Here is a 17,465-nt window from a genome sequence, read left to right as displayed (position 1 = left end):
TAACAGTAATAATTATATCGGAAACTAATTTAATGACCCATAAATGATGTAGTCCACACAGTTGCGAATTGGTTAGAGTAATGTTTATTCAGAAAGCAAACTAATAGCGGAAGTGGTCGTATTTAGAGTTACTGCTCCCACTCAGTGGCCGACTCAACCAGGCGCTGCGGGAACTCCACAATTTCCGTTAACAGAATTTTCGGTTTGACTCCCGTCATCACCTCCAAGGGTGAATATCCAGGTGCGTCACTTTCACTCTGTTCATAACTTCCTCAAATGATAGTACATGTTCCCCCCTATTTCATAGTCTATCACTCGCGTAAGTCCGACACAGTCGTCCAACTTCTCGCCTATACCGGTCCCAAGGGTTACTCGCCGGGTGGTACACGCATATTTTAATGTGTTTTATATCCTGGTCGTTCATAGATTGCTTCCAAATGTTTGATGTGAACTGAGATCCGTTGTCAGATAACAGCCCTTCTGGTTTGATTACGTTTTTAAAGAAATCCTTTCGCAACTTTGCCATCAGCGTCTTGCTCTTAGCTTCCCGTATCGGATGAAGTTTAATAAATTTTGAAAAGAGGTCCACAGCAACAAATATGTACTACATACCGTCATGTACTGTTGTCAGTGGGTCAAAATTGTCAACCACCAGTAACTCTCCGACCTTGATCGGCATTATACTTTACATTTCTTCTTGTTGAGTTGTATTGCAATATTTTACTCGCGTACATCGATCACAGATAGCCAGCTGCGCGCGTAGTCGTCTGGCGAGGATATTAATGAGGATGTATTGCTCTATAAGTTTCGCGGACTTTTGGGCCCTGTAATGACCGTGACTTACAAGGACGTAATCTATCATCTGTTCCACATATTTGTCTGGGAAGCACAGTCTCCAGTGATCTGTTTTCTAGTCTTTTCTGCGAAACAGCACACCCTTGCGGATCTTGAAATAGAGGGGTATTTTTTCGTAGCCCTTGATGTCAAAGTTGATTTTGATGTTCTTCAGTTCAGGGTAATCATTTTGCTCTCTCTGCATATCCCTGCAGACAGCACGAATTTCCTTTTCCCCCCGTAATCCTTTCATGTATAGCAGCTGAAATTCATTCTTTGTCTCCTCCCGTTCATTATCTTCCTCTCCAACGAGCAGCCGCAACAGAGCACCGGCAATACAATTCTCGGTCCTTTCAATGTAGCGTATCTGGTAACTAAATTGCTGCAGGAACATTGCCCAGCGCATCAAACGGTCTACAGTCTTGCAGAAAGTTAAGGGCCTTGTGGTCGGGTAGCACTGTTACCTCTCTACCTTCCAAATACACACGGATCTTTTTGAATCCATACACGATTGCTATCAGCTCATTTTCTGATATGCTGTATCCGCGTTCGTGTTTGTTGAGCATGCAGCTGGCGAAAGCTTCCTTCGATCTGTTTTTCTTGGAAGATTTCGGAGCCTATCCTATAATCTGAACTGTCCGACGACAAACAGAACGGAAGTGTCATGTCAGGATAATAGAGCATCTTGCTTGCACAGAGTTTATCCTTTATGTTTTGAAATTCCTTTTCATATTCCTCAGTCCATTTCCATGATGCATTTTTCTTCAATAATTTACATAAATTTGAGTTATTCATTCCTCCCCCCCCCCCCTCCCCCCCCCCAAGAATTTTCGATAGAAACCACATAATCCGAGGAATGATTTTAATTGCTTTCTGTTGGTTGGCCTTTTACAGTCTGTGAGTGATTTTAGTTTCTCGGTACTCGGTAAAATACCCTCAGATGTAAGAATGAGTCCTAGAAACTGATTTTCCGCTCGGACAAATTCACATTTGGCAATCTTTAACGTCATTCCTTCTCGTATTAAGGCCACAAACACTTCTCCAGTAATTTACAGTGTTCTTACCAGGATTCCGCGCCGGCCGGTGTGGCCGTGCTGTTCTAGGTGCTTCAGTCTGTAACCGCGTGACCGCTACGGTCGCAGGTTCGAATCCTGCCTCGGGCATTGATGTGTATGATGTCCTTAGGTTAGTTAGGTTTACGTAGTTTTAAGTTATAGGGGACTGATGACCACAGCCATTTTTTGAACCAGGATTCCGCCGCTATTAAAATGTCGTCCACATAGAACTCCAACTTGCTTATTATGCGTTCTCCTAAGACATGGCTTAGCGCTCTCACAAATACTACCTCTGAAATAGTGAGGCCGAACGGTACAACCTTAAACCGGTAGCTTCGCCCTTCGAATAAGAAAGCTGTGTAACGTCTGTTTTCTTCTGCCATTGGGATTTGCCAAAATCCTAGGGTCAAGTCAATATTAGACATCAATTTTATGTTCCTGAAGTTTTGCAGCAGTTCCTTCATATTACCAGGCTGGTCGACTTCTCTCCAACTACTTTATTTATCTCACGCGCGTCTAACACGATTCTAACCGATTTATCTTTTTTCTTTAAAATTACAATGGGATTACTATAATCGCTCCTACACTGCTGTATAATATCGCATTCCAGCATTTGCCTTAACTTGACCGTCGCGGCTTACCGATCAGCAATAGGAATTTAATAAGGCTTGCACTTAATCGGCTCGTGCGGCTTCACTTTAATGGAGTATTCGACGTCGGTAACTTTGCCAGGACGATCAGAAAATATGTCCTCGTAACAGCACAACAGTTCAAATATCTCTTTTTTTCTATACCTCCTATATAGCCTAGACTGCTTCTAGCGTTTCTTTTATCTTGTCAGAGATATTGTTCACTTCATCCCAACCATGTGTAATTATGGTGTGCACAGTCTTGTTGTCCTCCTTTTTTCAACCTCAATTTCAAAATCCAAGCACCTTCTTACTCAGTAAAGCGATGTTTTATATTTACATAAGAAATCGGTTCCCTGCACTTCACCTTTTACAAGTCCATTCACTACAAAGCATCCTATACTAAGATGCTTCTCCTCGCACTTGAATTGCAAGAGCACTTCTTACCGTATAGGCTTACTTAAACCGCCAACTGCCGTTTTAATTTTTACTCTATTCCCAGGTAGTACTACTAATTTCTTATTCTTTATCTTATGTACAAAACTTTCAGACACTGCCGATACATTACTTGAGTAATCGAGCAGTGTGTCTACTTTCTCGTCATTTACTTTAATTTCAATGATAGGATGAACATTAATGATTTCTTTTCGCTCTAAACACTGTTCCCTCAATAAATCATTCTCTATGTACCGACCTTTCTCTTCCAGCTCTAGAGTACACATATCCTGCTCAATTCACCCCTCAATTTCGTACTCGTCACAAAATAATTCATTAAATGCTTCTTTCGCCCCACTTTAATTTTTTCTCCCTTCTTTACCTCTCGCTATCTTCAACTTTTCTCGAGTCCGCAAATGAGGCAATAACGGTCGTAATATTCTCCAGTACCATATCCAGTCAGTTGCAGTGAAATCAAATCCCTCCTTAAGATACCATTCTGTACAAATATCACTTTCAGTATTAGAATCAAACTAAATGTATTCTCCCTTAAAATTATCGACACTAGCAGCTACAACTTAATTATCTTGAAATAAAGCATTACTTTTTACTTCCACGTCATTACAAACACCTTCACAAACAGCACTTTCAACATCCACTGACACATCATACAACTCGCTACATGAAACCTCATTTACCTCAGTCGGTAAATCATCAATATAAGAACCGTTCGTAGTGTCACCGTCCTCTGCCGTTACATCACGTAGATTGTAGCTACAGTGTCGTGCAGTTTCAGAATCAACAGTACCATTAAATTCGGCTGAACTTTGTTTTAAACCTGGGCATAATACCCCTTCCTCTCCTACACGGTCGTGCTCCACATTAATTTCAGATCGCACATCAAATTCGCATCCACATTCATTCGAAACAAACTTTCAAGATGCACAGATCCATCCAGAATTTCGGGTTCGCCTCGGTTAGTAGACTGATATGCACAGACTTCTTCGTCTGACGTAGCAATACCAGCGACTTCAACTTTCGTTAAATTCAGCACATAAAACATCATTACTACCTTCCTTCAAAATTAATTCACCAATATCCACCAATACCCACACAAATTCATCAATAGCTGGCGAGACTAGTGCTACGCCGCTTAAGTTAACCTCCTTAATAACTTTCGCCGTTATAGTATCACCTGAAACATCATCACCTTCATCACCATAATAGTTACCGCAGGTTGTGACCTCTTTAGAATTTTCTATACCCTCTAACTCCACCAAATTCAGCTTCACCTCAGCCTCCTTTTGTAACATAGAATCTTTCATTGTATTAACATTCACGCACTCTTTCGTCTCACATTCATAAAACAACTCTTTTGCCCTAAATTGTCGTACCGCCTATAACGTTATTTTTCATCATCTTAGTACTACGCCTTTTATGTATGATCTGATTTGAAAATTTACTTATTTCATTCTCATCCCTTACTAATTTCATTTCAAAATTCTGACGCCTTTCTGCCGATGTATTAACACTTATCAATTTCCGTTTACTGGTGTCCTATTTATCGCCAGTTTATTTTCCCATCTCCGGACATGAGATGCGGCGAAACCTAGTTTCCCGATCTCCCTTTACGCTGGTTCATTTCGCTTGGTGCCGGTCCCTCAAATCTAAGTTCTTTGTCCCTGTCACGTGGGTATCCGTTCCCATTACCCATTTGAAATTTATCGTTGGATATGTTCCTGTTACGGTTTCCCTCATCAAAACTGTTGTTTGCGTTTCGTTGATAACTTCCCGGATGTCTTTCATAGTAGTTCCTCCGAGTGTAGTTATGATTTCCACTCTGAAAACTAATCGTCTGCTTACTTTGCGGTTTAAATTTCAAAGCCCTTTTTAAATTTTCTACAAAGTCCAAAATTCTTCTATTGACTTGCTATGACTGTGCAATAGATCCCACTGCAAATTTCCCGGTAATCTCGTTTTCAACGTCGTAATTTCAGTAAGCACTCCCAATGGACGTTTAACATGAATTAATCTCGCAAGTTCACGGTTACAAAATTCTCGCAACGGCCTGTTCCCGTATTTAAATGTTGGCCCGTTCAGAAACTCATTTTGTAGTCGAATTTGCTTCGCTCCACTCCAGAACTTGTTCAGGAAACTGCTTTCAAATATATTTTGTGTGTAGTGAACGTATCATTGTGTATATTTGCCCTCGATTGCGGCTAACCTTCCAAATGTCATTTGACGAATTTTATCTTCGCCTCGTCGGACTTTCGCCTTATTAAACCATCTTTGCGTGCTACTAGAAAATTTACTGAGTGATATTTCCCGTCGTCTGAAAAACATTTGAGTGATCCCGAGTTCATCCTCGGAACACTGATCACTGTAGAGGGTTTATGTGCAGCTAAAGAATTCAGTTCGCTTTTTATTTCATTGATTTGCTTTTTAACTTCAATATTATCAATTTCAATAACAGATTCTACTTGTTGTTTTATTTTATCTACTTCTTTCTCGCCTTTATCTATTCGAACGGATAAGTTGCTAATAGCCTCTGTCGTCTAAGCCATTAGAGCATCTTGCCTGCTCATACAATTTCTTATGTTGCCTCCCACATCTGCCAGCAACTTCTCCACCTTATCACTGAAATCTTTTTCGGCTTGATCTACCTTACAGTTAAGTATTACAACTTCATCAGAAATTTGGCCAATTTCATACCGAATGCATCTGAATTTTCCGTCTATCAATTCCTCGATTCCAATTGCCATTTTACCTAGTTCGCCTTTCACAACCGAAGCTATTTCGGACTGAACCGAATCAATTTTTAAATTTACGCCCACCATATCGGTTATAACAGAATCAATTATGGATCCCTTATCGGTTTTTGCAGAATCAATTTTAGATCCCAATCCTCTTATCCTTTGCATTAGTTTCGACATCATGTCTCCCCCAAATTCATCTCCCTTGCCTGATTTCGGACTATTTGCCCTACTAAATTCACCGCCGATCAAGCTCTCCCGCTTCGTCTTCGGGTTAAGCGGCTCGCTAGTATTTTCTGACCCACACAGACTGGCCGACTGCTTAATATTACCGACGTCTGTTATTGACGATTGAACTACAGAACCATACATAATCTCGCTCTCAGCGCAGGTACTTAGCCTTAGTCCGCAGCTCGTGATCGTGCGGTAGCGTTCTCGCTTCCCACGCCCGGGTTCCCGGGTTCGATTCCCAGCGGGGTCAGGTATTTTCTCTGCCTCGTGATGACTGGGTGTTGTGTGGTGTCCTTAAGTTAGTTAGGTTTAAGTAGTTCTAAGTTCTAGGGGACTGATGACCATAGATGTTAAGTCCCATAGTGCTCAGAGCCATTTGAACCAATTTGAACTTAGCTTTGTCTTGCTGGATCCTTCTGTCATGGTAAATAAATATAAATGTTGTGTTACTAGGGCCTCTCGTCGGGTTGACCGTTCGCCGGGTGCAAGTCCTTCGATCTGACGCCACTTCAGCGACTTGCGCGTCGTTGGGTATGAAATGACGATGATTAGGGCAACGCAAGACCCAGTCCCTGAGCGGAGAAAATCTCCGACCAAGCTGGGAATCGAACTCGGGCCCTTAGGATTGACATTCCGTCGCGCTGATCACTCAGCTATCAGGGGCGGACTTCTGCCGTGGTATTGATGCCGATGTTGCAGTTCATGCCGACGTTCTCGGCTCTCTTACTCGCACACTACAGCGCTTAGGCTTCAATAGACAATAGACGCCTGTGCATTTCCCCATCTCGTAGTGAGTCTGCGCCCTTTGTGGCACACGGTCCTCGATGACAGGGTTCTTTCACAATTCCTTTACACTGACTCTTTCGGCCATATATTTAAGTGATAGCGCAATGCTCGTTAACTGGCAACATCAACTGGAAAGAATTGAGGGAAGATGGGAGGCTGGGGTAGACATTGCATCGAGTAGGATAGAGAGGGAAAGGCAATGGTTAAATATTGCAGAGCATTTTATTCCGTTGGAGATGGAGTGGAATATAAATGGTACGGAGTAAGTGATGCGATTAGGTGTAGGAATGGAGTGATGTTGCGGTAGTGGCGTACCAGTGTTCCGGAACTGGAAATTATAGACATAGCAGTGTTGCAACCGAGTCAGTGTATGATGGATACACAGAGGTGCTGCACTTGAACAAGGGAGGAAGCGAATTTGTTGAGATGATGAGGGATAGACGAGGACAAGGGTAATTGGATGTGTAAGGCAAATCAGGTTTATGGCTTTAAGGTACGTGGAAGGAGAGATGCTCGTATCACTTTGATGGAGAAATTTATAAGCAGAACAGGCGTGGGAACGCATCGATTGATCAAGATCTTGTAGGTATTAAAGATGGTCAGAATGTACATGCTCATGTTCGGCCAGTCACTCGTTCTAATCTATTATTAGCCTTCTTTAGATCGTTAGTACGTGGGATTTCCAACTCAATTGCTGGCCAATATTTTAGTGTTGTTGATGGTGTTTAGATTGTGGAGCTGTTATCAGCGCCCGTACAAATTCCCAATTTTTAAGCAGTCCGATGTCGCCACTTTCATGAATGATGATGAAATGACGACGACAACACAAAAACCCAGTCCCCGGCGGAGAAAATGCCCAACCCGGCCGGGGATCGAGCTCGGGACACCGTGATCCAGAGGTAGCACCGCTAGCCACTAGACCACTAGTTGCGGACATATTTTAGTATTTTTAAAGTCTCCATTCAACGATCAAAACACTAAATAATAATATTCTAAGTACCATAAAAGTGGGACGCTAAGTCTAGCAACGCTTGTTGAATAAATAAAATTCCTTGTGCGCTGCCTTCATGTCTCGTGTCTACAGCTCTTTCTCAAAACATACTTCTATAAATTTCCTACAGCTCAGGCTTAAGATTATAACGGTAGCAGACAGATGGCATTTCAAATACCGGAGACATCTATGGTCTATTTGTGGCCGTATTGAAAGATAACCTCTATAAATGGAACACAAACATCCAGCAATCATCAGACAGAATATTGGTTTGCGCGGCTTTAGTTTTATTATGTTCGCCGCAGAATTGCACAGCATTTGACAATTAATCGACATACTCTGTTTTCATTGTAGCCCCCAAAACATGACGAGGGATGAAATGTGAGCCGAAATGGCTCGTCGGTCTGTGGTCACAGAATAATTTAAGGGCTTCGTGTAAAAACTACATATATTCTGTTTTTCTATACATGTTTCAATTATTCAACTCATTTCATTGTAGAGAAAAATAGCTGGGAGAAAATAGCGGAAGAAAATAGACTTTATATACTAATTAAAATGCGTTACATTACAAGAACAGCGTAAGTATGGTATTGGAATATTTCTGATGTACACAGTACTCTGTCAAGAGTTTCACATACAATACTATCTTCCTTGCTCTTGTATCGTAAGCCTAATTTCATTGGTGTTGACATTATGTTTTCTTCCGTTAAGATCCTTCAGGACGATTGGCAAAGAAACTGCAACGAGAAACATTTTGTTAGTGATAGCTCTATTTCCATTTTGCAAAGAAAGCTACATCTTTCCACAAAGGAGCGCTATTTCTGAAGCAGTTGTTTAGTTCGAAAAATTAATGGCAGGTTAAAATTGTGAGGTGTCCCGTAAGTCATAGCAAGACAATGGAAAATTTTAGTTCGAAAAATTAGTGGCAGGTTAAAATTGTGAGGTGGCCCGTAAGTCATAGCAAGACAGTGGATAATTTGATTGTTAACAGTATCAGCCGCGAAAGGCAGGAATTTTATTTCAATTTCTGGTACAGTACATAGTTTTACATCTTCTGTAAGCGAAACAACATTGTGCACACAATGAAGAGTGTATGATTCATAATGGAAGAAGAAGTGTATGTGGAACTTCCATTTCTTATTGAGTTTGCCTCAAGAACGATTTAACTCCGTTACATCAGTCATTTACGCTGTTTTGAGTAGAACATGCTATTTCTTTTTTGTCTACTCGTACTAAAGCAAAATCTTGATCAGATGTGCTGTCGCAAAACTCAGTTATTCTTACATCACCGTTCACTCTAGCTTCACTCTACTTTGTGTGTAATGTGGCTCGGACCAGGTGAAGCGAACATTACACGTAGCATGAGTATAGTGAAGGGATACACTCCGATAGAAAATGTCAGCACTTCCGTGTTACCATTAGCCACTAGGTTGTCGTTCAGCACCACACACAGTGCGAAAAATATAATTGTATAAAATGCTGAAATCCGCATATAAGACCGCACATTTATTGCAGCTCACTTTTTATTTTAGTTATTCAGCAGTAAACATGAAATATCTACGTTGCCTGCTAAATGCTGGCAAAATAAATTGAGCAGTGAAAGTCGATTACTATTCCAGCGAGACTCTCTGGAATAGGACCACACAGTTAAAAGAGTACATTCAATAAATCTCGGCGTGTGCTAGGACAATGCTGAATAGAGGTATTTAATTCAACACGTGTGTTCTCATGGACACAAAAATGCAGAGATGCAACGGGACATTCAGTTTTGTCCTTATGTTCACGTATACCAAAAGAGCCTGAAGTATTCTATTGCATCGGTGTATAAATTTTCTAAATGAGAGTTAAATTACTAGTTTTCAAATACTTTTGGTGTGATGTCCACTTTTAATGAAACCAAGACGGAACGATGCAGTAGCTACAATGATATAAACCTTTCCTGGCCGAACTATCAAAAACACATAGTATCCAGTTACGGATCTGAATTGTCATCAGTAACAAAACCAGAGTGAACATTTTTTGGAACACAAATTTTAATTTTATCACTGTCTTATGAAAGGGGTAGCTTAGAGTATAGGCTGGCTCTGCAGTGGCTTGCCGAGAAACTGTTCTCATTATAGCACTTTGCCTAATAAACGAATCAAAATATGTTAGAATGGATAAGACCACAAATCAGTTAACTTTAAGTAGGTAATTACACATTAACTAAATGAAGTTCGGTAAAAATATTTTTATTTTCCTGCCAGATGAGAAATATTCCACTAAAATAAACATTTTAAATTTTGTCAAGACTGAACTTTCATAGAACTTCCTAGTTCACGTCTTTCCCTATCTGCTGCAAAGTCGACCAAATAACCACCACTATTTCCTAATCTTGCCCATTTTGAGACTAATTCTTTTCCTTTGATGCTTTCTGTACAACTGGACTTACAACTCTGAGACGTGTCGTTTCATTTGTTGTACCCATCAGTCTCTGAGCAACATTTCTCCTACGCTCCAATAGTGGAAAGTTTCCATACCGTTCACAATACAGTTCGTAATCATTTATAAATACTTTTTGGATCTTCTTTTCAGCTCATAAGCAGATCTAAGTCTGCCGGCATGTTTCTGCTTTCTGAACGGAAACATTGCTTCTTTTGCATGATTACTGGCAATCAGACTCACAGCTCTGTTGTATTTCCACAAAAGTACCCTGGTTTCAGAGGATGACATCTTATAATCAAAATCATCTCTTCTCATTTGCGTAGAATTTGAAAGACTAGTGAGATGTCTTTTCAATTTATCGTCATTATACCCATTATTCACAATCCAAAAGTTTTTTCTGCTTTTAGGCTTGACACAGGGAGAAGTAAGTTAAAAGTAGATGGAGTCCAATCTCCTGTTTTCACCGCAAGACTTCCCTACTCTTTCGCCTAGTGCATATTTTTCAAACTCCCTTTCCGGAGATTCATTTCTCCCTTGATAAATGTCAAAGGCAAGAACGTAGCCTTTCTGGTCTGCGGTACACAACAGTTTTCGACCACGTTATACAACTTTCATTGGGTTATACCGTTTCAGTGAATTTATCCATTTGAAGAAAATGATTCAGTCATCTCAGATTCACCTTCTGTAAATTTTGGTTCATTCTAACTTTTTACTTTTGTGGGGGTTTTCATGTAATTTATCTCTTGTTACTTGCGTTTCTCTTCAGTTTCAGCTAAAACGATTTCGAATTGCTCTGATGCACAGGATATCAAATATCTGTCAAAACTTGCATTATAACTTAAAACCATTTAAAAAATTGCGTCAAAACCTAAAGTTGCAATATTATTAGTATCACTTGCTTCCCCATCTTCTACTTCCGCAACATCATTACCTCTGCTTTATCATCGAGAAGAGCTGTGACTGTTTCGTTATCTGTCAGTATTGTCTATGCACGAAAAATTATACTATTCTCTGAGACAACATTAAGGAGAAAGACCTTCATGTAACTAGATCGACAAAGGTAATAAACTACAACGAAAAACGTCAGAGAAAGCAACAAACTGTGCACCAGTGCACGAAAAGTGTACACACTACCAGACTATTCTCAAAAGTTCCGAATGGTTTTCCGCCTTTTTTGTAAAAAAAAAAAAAAAAAAAAAAACTACTGATTCAATATAAAAGTTTCAGAACTTGAAACAGGATCGAATATCCATCATATCTACACAACTAAAGACAAAAATATCAAACAGTTGTATGACAGTAAGCACAACAATTAGCAGCCTTACAAATCAGATCTTAAGCTATCATTAAAACACACTTTTTACACTTTTTGAAAGGAATAAAAGGTCCAGAAGTTGGTGAATATTTTCAACTCAAGCCGATACTGAGAAGTACCATAATTTCAGGATGTGGGAAATGTGTCTGCAACCGGAAGAAAACGAGGATGGAAAGAGGAGATACTTAGAAGTACCAACAGGCAGCATAGGAGTGATGAGCAACGGTGACAGCGCCAAATGAGTGAATTTAACATTAGTAAAGTTCTGATATCCACCTTTGAATACCAAGAGTGCATAAACATTGAAAGTCATCTCTCTTTCCGATAACACCACCTGTCTTGCCCAAAACACTGGAACGAACACCAGCCCTGCGTTTGGAATTTTCAGAATACATACAGTCCACAGAAAAATAGAGTGTCACTCTTGACATCTCAGGCTGCAGTAATTCCTTAGGTAGAGCAAAACCGGTTGTACTTTGACCGCCGTGGTAGCTTTGACCTCTGATGCACCAAAAGCTTTACAGCTTCCGCTGACTCCCAGTTGGCTGTTCAGCATATACTGTTTCGTGGTACAGCTTCATTAATGCACGATAAATGGTGTCATATAGTTCCGATTTTCTTCCACAAAATTTGGTGAATCGTTGCGACTTATGGTCCTCGTTACCCCAGGGTTACAGATAATTTATTAAACAGAGTTGATACCAATGGTAGGGTGGAACTTAACATACGTTAACTATCAGTACACAGACGAAGGCTAATTTGTAATTGTTAATGTACGTAAAACTAAGAAAAACAAACTTCTGTCATATATTCCTCAAATTGCAAGCTCTTGTGGTTCAGGCAGTGAGTCCAGTGTAACAGATGATGTCAAATTCTCCAGGAGCAAGGAATGAACTCCTTTTGTCCACAAGTGCCTGAGGTCGTCTCGATAAATGAAGAACAGATAAACTTAATTCTAACTGCAGTGGATGTTTTGAAACGACGATTTATGTCTCAGATCGATGAAATTGAATGTGTTATTCTGAGCTGAATTAGGAGCTATGCGTTGATGATGTTCCATCCTACCATCTATCATTATGTTTATAATCTTTATAAAGGATCATACTGTTAGATTTATGTATCGTACTAGGTTTCTCTTCCCTTAAGAGGCTTAATAAGGCACTTCAGAATACTTCAGTTCAGTGTATTTATTTCTGTTTGGTCAAAGCTTCGTTGTTTTATTGAAATATTGACTACAAATGGAACAGTGGCTGCCTGTGTTGTGAAAGTATAGGGCGGTCACTGCATCGCCAAATCCATGCTAACTTTGGTAACATACATTCTTAGAATGAAATTACAATGAAATCACTACGCTTAGCTGCATACAGGCGTTGATATAAGTCGACAGGGACAGTTGAAAATGTGTGCCCCGACCAAGACTCGAACCCGGGATGTCCTGGTTACATGGCAAACGCTCTATCCATCTGAGCCACCGGGACACAGAGGATAGTGCGACTGCAGGAACTTATCTCCAGCACGCCTCCCGTGAGACCCACATTCCTAACTTAGTGATATATATATATATATATATATATATATATATATATATATATATATATGTGAAGATGGTTTCTGTTCTTTTTGACATGTCCGAAAGGACAGATGCCATCTTCATATACACATACATTCTTTCCATTACTTCCCCTGCATTACATAAAATGTATTGAACCAGATAGAATGTAATCCTTTCATACAAACCCCTACGTTCACTAACATAAATATCACAGAAGTTTAAAAATCAGTCATGATGATCACATTTGAACCAGAAAATTGGTCAAAGTATCGGAGTATTGCCGGTTTACTGTACTAAGGCTTCCGGTACCGACACGAAGCCAGAAATTGTATTCCTTAGAAGATCGTGCACTATGAGATATGAAACTACAAGTTCTTTTTTTTATTAGTTATTCATGGGGATCATTAGTTTTCCAACTGGTTTGATATCGTAAGCCGCAAATACTTCAGTGTTAACTTGTGATTTGTCAGCTAAGGAGAGTTTTGTTGAGAGCTGAGTTATTTACAAGCTTTCTTGCGATCTGAAAACAACGTTTTGCCTGGGTTCCCGGTTCTGCCACAACCCCTGCTTAAATTTTGAACAACAATCATCATAAGGGCAGATGAAGACTTCTGTTATAAGGAGCAACCCAGGTTTTGCCAGTGACCTTTCTAAAGAGGACGGAGGAGCGGATAGAGTTTCGGGGACGCATCTTGACCTCGAGGTCCGAAATTATCTCTAAAATGTGAAAGAACAGCAGTGAAGAACAGCGCGAAGTGTAGGAGACAATGGAAACCATAGCTTTGTAGACACACAATGCATACCAATAGAACTTGTGGCCGTAACTGACGAAGAGTTGTGACGATCTCTCCACAGACTATAGATTCCAAGTTAGCCCCCCATTCTGTTTCCCGGGAAAGGATTCCGATGGATTATATCATGGTTAGACAGAAATTCCGATATCACAAATTCCATTTTGGTGCGTTCCGAGGAACAGATATAAAGTCAATAATGATGAAAGTACACTGAAGTTTAAGAGACTTGTCCGGAATGGTCAAAGTCTGAAGAAGTAAGACATTTAGGCACTGAGAAACGGTGCAAAGTGTTTAATGGTTTCAGTAGATACTATGGCAACGAATATCATAACAGGCAGTTCCGCTGAAGAGGAGGAGACATGTCTTACACCGGTAATCCCTTACGTTTACCATTCATAGAAAGAAGTTACATATGAAGAAAGATTTCGTAACAAAAGAAGTACCCCAGTTGATCGACAAAACTAGGAAATACAACAACGCTTAGGAGAACGCAGGGTTATGCCATTACAAGTTAGTTAAACATTAAATAAATAGGAAAGTGTCAATAGGTGGTAAGAACACATTGAGGGCTCCTGTAAGAGCAGAAACAGTCTCATGACAGGATAGAAGGAGAAATGAGAGCCGATGTAGAAGACACAGGGAATCAAGGATTACACTCATAAAGAGATCTGGATGACTTGCGACCAAGTGAAACTGAAGACATATACAATATTCCTTTGTAGTGCATAAACACCATCGACTGCTCAGATTGATGTGTAGTATGTATGAGTTTGGAGACAAACACTAGGCTTACCATTCAGACAAGTCCTAAGGTGCCACGGAGAGATAAGTGGAAGAACCAGCTTAATAGTTGGTACATCCAAGTTGCCAACAAGACTAATAAACAGAAGGAAGGAAAAGAAAATAGATATGTTAGCTGACGATCAGTTTAACTATAGGAAACGGAAAGCCGCCAGAGAGACAGTTTTAAATATGCATTTGGTAATGAAAAAACAAGAAAAATCGGGAGTGGTTGATAGGATTTGTGGACCTCGAAAGGCGTTCTGTTATTTAACATGATGCTGGTTTCGAGTTTCTGAGGAAAATACAACTGTAGGTAAACATAGCTAATAAGCTCATAGACAAAAAGAAATCATCACCCCTAAAGAAACCATTACAAGCATAATTTAAGTCCTAGACTTGACAACAGCTTGGATTCGGGTAGGCTGGACGTCCAGTGCCGGCCGGGGAGGCCGAGCGGTTCTAGGCGCTACAGTCTGGAACCGCGCGACTGCTACGGTCGCAGGTTCGAATCCTGCCTCGGGCATGGATGTGTGTGATGTCCTTAGGTTAGTTAGGTTTAAGTAGTTCTAAGTTTTAGGGGACTGATGATCTCAGAAGTGAAGTCCCTTAGTGCTCAGAGCCATTTTAGTACGTCCACAATGTTGTGGATGTTGAGCCATTCGCCAACGATGTCACTGGGATGCTGAAGTCGGCGTTTTATCAGCCGGTCCAACATGTCGCACAGATTTTCTATGGGGTTGAAATCAAATGACTTTGCAGCCATATCGAGATTTAACAGGGCAGGTGAATGTTCAATTAACGAACCAGCTTCTGGCGAGGTGATCGACTCCAAATGTTCATTGTATGCAGTTCCCGACGCAACGTTCTATCGCAAACAGATTGAGATGGACCTTCATTCACTGCCAGTAGCAATTTCCGTCGAGTTTGGAAGCGCTTTTGGTTCACGAATCGTGAAATGCGTCTCCAGTCTCTCTTTCAGGATCTTTTCCGACCACAAATCTGACGTCTTTTTTCGTAGCAATGTTACACCACTGTTTGTATACAGGTTGAACAGTCCGCCAAGAAATACGAACAATTCCAGCAACTTCACACACCATACATGACTGCCTCTTTTTGCCGCTACGTCACATCTTCACATTTACCCATACTTGCGTACAATGTCCGCTTGCAACATAAATGTGTCTCTGATCGCTACTACTTTACGCTCACTAAAGGCAAAGCGCGTGTGACTGAGCATGTGACTCGACAAATGCGCCATCTGTACAGGCTTAACGGCTAATCTGTGCGTGCACCTGGGAAGACTAATTTCTGATTCTGCGAGCTTATGTAAGATGGAAAGGTAAGAATCTAAATAAAAGGTCGAAGTGTAGAATTAGAATTTGTGTAACTCTGAGATGCAATCTTTTTTCCTCTAAAGTTTAATCCATGCATCCAATGAGCTATGACGGAAATATATGTTGAGGAGTGGGTTTCAAATTCGTGATAAAATACTATCAGTGATAACAGTCGTTGACGACGCTGCTTTCCTCAGTGGAAGGTAGGAAGTAAGTAGGACGTACTGAATGGAATGAACAGTCTACGGAGGCAGAATGTGGACCTGACAGGAAACCGAATGAAAACGATAGTAATGATGAGCAGCAGATAACTCATAATAACTGGGGACCAAGAATTAGAAGTGAATTAATTCTGCTATCTTGGAAGCAAAGAAGCACACAACAGACGATTCAAGGAGAACTTATAAACAAACTAGCACAGGCAGAAAAGAACAGTCGTGGGCCAAACAAGTAGACTAATGTCAAAAATGTACCATAAATTCAGGAATATACTGTATGTTGGAGCACTGTTTAGTATGGTAGTGAAACATGGGCTGTGGCACAACCGTAAAAAAAGAGGAATGTTTGAGATGCGATGTTGCAGAAGGACGTGAAAAGTCGGTGGATTCATGAGATTTGAGTGTGATAGGGCACTGGTTACGATATCCAGGATTAACTTTCGTGGTACTTGAGAGATGTATAATGTAAAAACCGTATGGGAAGACAGAGACTGTGATGTATCCAACATACCATTGAGGACGGTATGTGGAAGAGCATCTAAGCAGTACGAACACTACTGCCAAATGAGCCTGAAATGGGTTTTCCCCCTTTCCTGTGGTTTTAGTGGGGTGAAGGTCTTTACTCTTCAAGCAGAAAGCCACGACTTCTATGCCAGCCTCTAAATGTAAGCGTATGACCTACACTTGATGTCCTTGATCTTTTAAAGAAACCAGTCTCCGTCTTTCCCTGCAGTTTCTGTTCCCGTAGCACCATCTCGTACAGTGGAAGTTATCGCTTGAGGCTTTAAACCTTTCCGGGCGACAACCGTACCGGTACGGCAGCGGCTATATTGCCACACCAGCTTACGACCGTGCGGGAAAATTTTAGATATTCCCTCATGTGTATCTGCCGCAGTATCGATACAGTTGATCTCTTCTCTGATTTAATGGTGCTGCCAACTGTTGCAGACATCAGAATCTACTTGAATTTTCAGGAGGACCTGCATAAATTCGATCTGTGGGAATTAAATTCGATACCTGCACTTGTATTTAAATGGCGATGAAATTGTAGAAATACTGCTAAACTAAGACTAAGCTGAGTAATCTGGTGGAGATTTCGAAGGCCACGAAGACTGCAAGTAAAGATTCATTGAGTGACGTTGACATTATTGACGAACCGGGCCCTTCAATGATCAATAAGAAACAAAAAGCAGGAAACAGTGAGTACAGATGGATGACGCACGGCATGTCTACAGCTCAGAATTACGCTATCTCTAACGATAATTCTGGAGTGAATCCTCGTTGTATTGTGTACTGAGCGAGGAGTCTAGTGAAAGTGAATATTTTGAGCT

This window comes from Schistocerca americana, chromosome 6 (assembly GCF_021461395.2).
Source record: "Schistocerca americana isolate TAMUIC-IGC-003095 chromosome 6, iqSchAmer2.1, whole genome shotgun sequence".
Lineage (NCBI taxonomy): Eukaryota > Metazoa > Arthropoda > Insecta > Orthoptera > Acrididae > Schistocerca > Schistocerca americana.
This window is presented reverse-complemented; position numbering follows the sequence as displayed.